Here is a 5957-nt window from a genome sequence, read left to right as displayed (position 1 = left end):
ACACACACACCCCCTCACACATTGATGAGGATATGCAAATGGACACAGGAGCCAACTGAAAAAGATCAATGTGGTTAAATCCAAAATAACTTGAGCAACAACATAAATGAAGCTATATTAGATTATAATGCAATGTGCAAAGTAAATATCCATGAGTCCATATAAATAAATGTTTGGATAAATAAATGTAAGATAAGAGATAAATATCCTGTGCAAAAGAATTCTGAATAATTAATGTAGCTATTTCACCCTCAAGGATGTGGACCATAATTCCCTGCTCCTGTGTGTGAGCAGCACATAGTAACTTTTTTTCCTTTTTTTAAAAAGGAAAAAGAGAGTAATATTACAGTAGAAAAACATGACAAAAACTAACAGCTAGGAGGCTGAGGTTAATATCAAGAGTTATAAGTCATATTGATAGTATATACCATTAATATGATGTGATGAGAATGGCATTTTATCTCTGTGATCTTCCTACCAAAAACCCATAACCTCCATCTAATCATGAGATAAACATCAGACACATCGCAACTGACATTCTACAAAATCCCTGACCAGTAGTCCTCATCAAAAGACCAGATGTCACAGTCCTCAAAAATGAGGGAAGTTTGAGAAACTATCACAACCAAGAGGAGCCTAAGGAAACATGACAACTAAATATAATATGACACCCTGGATGTGATCCTGGAACACAGAAAGGGTATTAAATATAAACTAAAGAAATCTAAATAAAATAAGAACTTCTTCTTAATCTCTAAATTATGACTCTTGGCAAAATTTACGAAGGAGTCCTAATCACAGGGTCATAATACCCTTTTTTCTTAGTAAAGCTGTCAAACAGATTAGTCCTCCGGATAAATGAGGCCTCCTTTCAATTTCTGCCTTTCCTTGACTTAACCAGTGAGTCAGAGGGAGGGGCCCCTGCCTCGGAAAATGCAATTTTTATTTCACTTATTAAGAAAATGCCTTTTGGCTGGGTATGGCGGCTTATGCCTGGAATCCCAGCAGTTTGGGAGGCTGAGGCAGGCGGATCATTTGAGGTCAGGAGTTCAAGACCAGCATGGCCAACATGGTGGAACCCCATCTCTACTAAAACTATAAAAACCAGCCAGGCATGGTGGCATGCACCTACAGCCCCAGCTGCTTGGTAGACTGAGGCAGGAGAATTACTTGAACCGAGGAGGCGGATTAACAATAATGCATCAGTATGGGAGTATTAACATGACAAATATGCCATGCTACTAAAAGATATAATAACAAAGGAAACTGGGTTTGGGGTCTATAGGAACACTTTACTATCTTTGCAATTTTGCTGTAAATCTAAAACTACTATAAAATGGAAAGTTGACTTAAAATATTAGACTATTGAACAAAAAGTATGAACCAATATTATATCCACCCAAGGTGTCCTTTAAATATCAATGGTATTAAAATACAAGTTTTAACATAAAAGAACTTAATGAAATAATCACCCATTATACTTTCTTGAGGAATTTGCTGGGGGATGAATAGTATACAAGTGAGGACAGAGGTAATTCTGCAAAAAGACTAATGCTGACCATTTCAAAACAGAAATGTACACATAAGACTAAAACCGGCCAGGCGCAGTGGCTCACACCTGTAATCCCAGCACTTTGGGAGGCCAAGGCGAGTGGATCACGAGGTCTGGAGTTCGAGACCAGCATGGCCAATATGGTAAAACCCCATCTCTACTAAAAATACAAATATTAGCTGGGCGTGGTGGCACACGCCTGTAATCCCAGCTACTCAGGAGGCTGAGAATCGCGTGAACCCGGGATGTGGAGAGTGCAGTGAGCCAAGATCATGCCACTGCACTCCAGCCTGGGTGACACAGTGACTCTGAAAAAAAAAAAAAAAAAAAAAAAAAAGACTAAAACCTAAGTGGAGGTGAAGGTAGAAATCTAATTTACAAATGTTATATATTGCCACAAAATAAAAATAATGCATCTTTAAAAAGTAAAGAAAAGGGAGAAGAAAAAAGAAAAAATAGAAAATGCTGATAGTTGTAAAGATGGGTTTCAAATAAAATTAAGGAAAAACAAAACAAAACACACAAAAGATACTAAACCAGATAATAAAAATAAAAGGTTAGTTTAAAAAACAGGGGACTAAGCATATTTTTTAGAAGATATACGCATCGGTTACTATACATACAAATGTTTCCTAGTTCTGTTTGTTAAGAGGACCTAGCCACGATGACAACTCAGTAGCAAAGCACAGTCTGTGGCCAGATTTTGGTTTCTAAGGACTGCTCTTTCTCTTTAGTGAAAGAAACCATAGCTCAATGGAAAAATGACTGATTTTAAGGCTGGAGCAGGTGAAAGACAAAATGAGCTTGGAGCATCTTGTTATACCAGAAAGCATGATTGTGCTCAAGAAACAGGATGAGAGCATGCCAAAGAGACACAAGAGTCAATCGGAAAGAACTTTCAATAGCAAAACTAGAACAATGAAATAAGTAACATATTATATACGAAAATATTTATGTTTATATTACATAACCAACAATGTTATGTTGACATCATTTTTCCCTGACATGATATGATGAGAAGTTAACTTTGCTTCTGTGGTATTCCTTTCAAGAACCCATAGTCCTCATCTCATAGTGAAAAAAACAGCAAAGAAACTTAAACTGAGGGACATTCTACAAGGTATTTTATAGTACTCTCCAAAACTGTCAGGGTCATAAAAAACAAGAAAAAACTGAGACATTATTACAGCATATAGTAGACTGAGGAGACATGATGACTAAATGCAAGGTGGGCCCCTGGCTGGTTTGGATCCTAAAAGAACAAAAGGGCATTAGTATAAAAAATGGTGAAATTCTCAGCCAGGCACGGTGGCTCACACCTATAATCTCAGCACTTTGGGAGGCCGAGGCGGGCGGATCATGAGGTCAGGAGTTCAAAACTAGCCTGGCCAACATAGTGAAACCCCATCTCTACTAAAAATACAAAAAGTAGCCAGACATGCTGGTGCTTGCCTGTAGTCCCAGCTACTCAGGAGGCTGAGGCAGGAGAATTGCTTGAACCCCAGAGGCAGAGGTTGTGGTGAGGCAAGATTGTGCCACTGCACTCTAGCCTACGCAACAGAGCGAGACTGTCTCCAAACAAACAAAAAAAGTGAAATTCTCATAAAGTTTGGAGTTTAGGCAATTATGTACCAATGTTGGTCTCTTAGTTTGACAAATCTTTAGAAATGTCAGCATGTAAGATGTTAGCATTAGGTGAAATTGGGTGAGGATTTTAGAATTTTCAATGTTATATTTGCATCTTTTCTGTAAATACACAATGTTTCCAAAATAAAAATTTTATTAGTGAAAACATACAAAGATAAAAGAATAAAGGCAGCCACTAGAAAACAAATCTTTCTCAATATGAAATGTACACACACATAGACATACAGTACATATCTCAGAGAAAGAGCAGAGCAAATATAATGAAAACCATATATTACAAATAAAAATAAATAGGATGGCATCAAAACCAGGTATATGAGTCATAACAATAAACAGTAGTAAATGAAAAAAGCAAAGCACAAAAAAAGTCTGTAGTATGCCACCCTTCATGTAAGAAAGAATTGCATATCAGAAAATACGCACATCCCTGAGTATTGGTGCAAAAGAAACACAGGAATGGTTAAAAATGAACAGTAAAGAGATGGATTACAGCCTCAGCCTGGGGTTATGTGAAAAAGAGGAAGAGTTCGTAATAAAAGGAGGAAGGATACAGGGGAATAATGATGAGAAGGATGTGACATTTCTCTGACTATAACTGTTTTATATCTCAGACTCAGAATTATATTAATGTGTAACATAAACTTAAAATATTAATAAGCAAGTAATTAAAACCAAAGTATGAAAATAAACCAAAATGGAATATAGACAGTTTTAAAAAACCCCAACCTACCTCTATCAAAAATAAATAAGTTAACCACACTAGTGGTGAGGGAGAAAGGAACTAATGTAAGAACCAATCTGGAAAACTATCCTGACCAGACACTGTTTTTTCAGAATCCCAAAAAAAGGACATAAAGAATGTCATAAATGCTGTAATCTAGTTAATAAATATGTTTCACACAGGGGTTTGGGTTAGCAATTCAGAAATTACTTTTTGTTTATACCAGAAATAAGCAAAATTTTCTCCTTGGAGATGTATTAAACCTAAAGCTGGGACAAGGAAAACCATGATGATCCTGGAAAATCCTATGGTGCCAGAAAATAAGAAAGTGACCGAAAAAAAAAAAAAAAATGGGGATTTGTCAAAAGGACGCAAGGGCCAAATTGAAGGAAATCCTAAAGGTGGAAGCTGAAACAAAATTGAGCAAGAAAATAAACAATGGTTGTGTTAAATGTCAGCCCATAGAATAAAATAAGTATTCAGGAGTTGATACTAATGTAAATAACAGAATAAATAAATAAATAATAAGGTAATTATTTCTTGCAAAACAATTCCAATTAACAAGCATAAAAGGAATAAGGTCAACAAAAAGTCATCATTAGGCAAACACTGAAATAGTAACATCTGCAGGCAAGTTCCCTAAATGGATGTGAAAATCAGTGTGAGAAAAGTCTGAGGAGAAATAGGATATTTGCATAGTCTCATTGTGTCTCCCTCAGACATTTATTAATTGCAAGGGAGAAAATAGTAACTTTACAATGGGGAAACTTAGCAAAATCCAACTTAACCAAGTGATCAAGTTCAACAACAATAATAAGACTATTGACATCATGAGCTGCTTAATATGACACACTGAGGTCACAACACCATCTTGTGATATGTTTGGGAAAAAACCCATAATCTTAATCTAGTTATGGGAAAATATCAGAAAAAGTTTAAATTGAGGGACATTCTATCTGAATAACTGACCAATGCTTCTCAAAAGTGTCAAGGTAATGAAAGAAAAGGAAAGATGATTGATAAACTGTCGCTGATTGGAAAAGACAAAGCAGAAATAGTAAATAAATTCAATGCAGGATCCTGAGCAAGATTATGAAAGAGAAAAAGTGCACTAATGGAAAAACTTGTGAATTTTGAAGTAATGTCTGTATTTAGTAAATAATCTTTTACTAATGTTAATTTCCTGATTTTGATAATTATACTAAGATTATGTAACAATAACATTGGGAGAAGTTGGGTAAAATGTTACATAGGAGCTCTCTATTATTTTTGCAACTTTTCTGTAAGTTTACAAGTTCAAAATAAAAGATTAAAAGACGTCGTTAGGCTGGGTGCGATGGTTCATGCCTGTAATCCCCGCACTTTGGGAGGCCAAGGCGGGTGGATCGTTTGAGTCCAGGAGTTTGAGACCAGCCTGGGCAACATGGCGAAAGTCCGTCTCTACAAAAAATACAAAAATTACCCTGGCATGGTGGCGTGCACCTCTAGTCCCAGCTACTTGGGAGGCTGAGGTGGGAGGATCACTTGACTCCTGGGGGGCAGATGTTGCAGTGAGCCAGATCACACCACTGCACTCAAGCCTGGGTGACAGAGCAGGACCATGTCTCGAAAAAATAAGAAAAAAATGTTGTCTGGAAAGCATTACAAAATTTCGAGAATTACTCTGTTAGTGCCAACAGAGGTGAACCAACAGTCAAGTTATACTTGTATATTGGTTGAGAAGTTAGGAGGCTTTGAAACAGCAGTTTCAAGAAATAGATATAGCAACAATTGTAGTTGGAGATTTTAATGTATGCTTCTTAGAAAATGATATAACATTACAAACAAATATAAACATCACTCTCCATGATGTACTTATTTCACATTATTTCCTGTATTAAAGCATCTCATGTACCCCATAAATATATACACCTACTATGTACCCACAAAAATTTAAAAAAATTTTTAAAAATAATTAAAAATTTTTTAATATCACATTTTATAGCATTTTAGCACTAATGAATTAGTAAATGTATTCAGACATATAATTCACATGGG

The sequence above is a fragment of the Pan paniscus genome, chromosome X (genome assembly GCF_029289425.2).
Source record: "Pan paniscus chromosome X, NHGRI_mPanPan1-v2.0_pri, whole genome shotgun sequence".
Lineage (NCBI taxonomy): Eukaryota > Metazoa > Chordata > Mammalia > Primates > Hominidae > Pan > Pan paniscus.
This window is presented reverse-complemented; position numbering follows the sequence as displayed.